Genomic DNA, 1,809 nt, shown 5'->3' on the forward strand with positions numbered 1-1,809 from the left:
CTTCCCTGAGACACGATAATAAAAATAGGCCAGTGGTGACCCTGCAGTGATCATAGGTGTTCACATGAAAGGAAGGTGCACACGTTCCTCTCTTTAACTCAAAAGCCAAAAATGATTGAGCTTAGTGAGGAGGACACGTCAGGGGCCCAGGCAGACAAAAGTGGGGTCTTTGTCTCCAAACACTGTGCCATGCTGGGAGTATGTCAAGCCTGTGGCTGACACCTACTGCCCTATTTCGACAGGGGTTACCACCCAAATCACACATGCCAGACAGCACTTTGTGAACTGTGAGTCACAGGACCTCATTAGCTATGATGCTGGATTCTGCCCTTGACATTCTTTTTGGCCTAAATATATTAAATTAACTCTAACACACTTGAGGGAAACTGGAATGAAGGAAGTGATGTGGCTGAGTGGGCGGTTCTCATGAATATTTATGAAACCCTAGTACATACAGAATACAGTGTCTTTACACTAGGAAAGAATGCCTCTAAATTGTGAGAAATTTGATAAAGTCATTATCCAGTAATACATATTTAAGTTCTAAAAAATGAACAGATAAAACTATTTTTAAATTGATTGCATTTAAACTAAGAAATTTAATTATTTTTCCCTAATTTTAGCTGACTCTATAGCTGATGTTAAACATATGCTATGCCCCCTGTAACTTTCTTAGAAAATGTTTTCCTAAGAGTAAGTGAAATGTAAGTTTTAAGCCAACTCAGGTGAAATTATCAAATATTGATTTGGCAGAACTTGAAAAAGTAATTATTCTAATAAAGCTTATTTTAAAATAAGTTGACATTGTGTGATAATATTCTAAGAGAAACAATGGTGTTTAAGAAGGTTTTCCTTTAATTTGTACTATTTAAGTTTTAAATCATTTTATGTGTGCAATCTCATTATTATATGTTGGTCAAAGAATTGGATCATGTAATTTTAAAGCAAAATCAATAAAAATAACCAAGGGGTTATATATTATCATGCAGACTGGACCACAAAGATCCAATTTTCTCATCGGAGAGATGCTGAAAATGATTACTCTTGCCCATACAAGAGTAACCACTTGCCAAGGCTGTGTAGCTGAGGAAGGAGGGCAGTGAGCACGAGAGGCAGCCACAGGTCACTGCAGACACACGCCTTCAGCGTGGCCAGTGTTCCAAGGGAGGGGCACCAGCGAGCTCTCACCTAATGGGTACAATTCAGGGCACATGGCACACCTCCTGGGTGAGGGGCTCAACTGCAGCTTGGACTTTACCTAACAATGTAACCTGATCTTATGAACCTTATATTAATTGGAAATGAAATGAAAATAAAACAAAACAAAATAAACAAGCATTCCAGACTCTCCAGCCAGCTCTGAGCACTGCCAGTTGTTTGGGATTCAGATCATGTGAGGGTCTCAGGCTGACTCTCCCAGTTCTTCAGGGCCACGATAATACACTGCCCTGATCAGGGAACACCAGCACATCTCAGCAGAAGACCCCCCTTTCATGGGAGGTTCATTGCTTATCTTAGACTTCAAACTGACCTGTGAACAGCATGTTTTCCATTTTGTTGTTGATTGGTATAAAATGAATTTATGAGGTCTCCTTTGGCTCAGCCCCTACAAGGCGAGCACGCCCTTCCCAGTGCCCTTCTGTGAAGCCCAGCACAGCCCTTCCCAGCATAGCCCTTCCCAGCACCCTTCTGTGAGATGCTGGCTGCTTGTCCGTCTTGGAACTGCCTAGGCTTATCTTTCCCTAATGATAGCTGCCGTCTGAGCTCTCCCAGTTTGTGTCATATGCTGCTGTAGTAACAAAGTCTGTG

Source organism: Otolemur garnettii, unplaced genomic scaffold, assembly GCF_000181295.1.
Source record: "Otolemur garnettii isolate 467f Iridium unplaced genomic scaffold, OtoGar3 scaffold00139, whole genome shotgun sequence".
Lineage (NCBI taxonomy): Eukaryota > Metazoa > Chordata > Mammalia > Primates > Galagidae > Otolemur > Otolemur garnettii.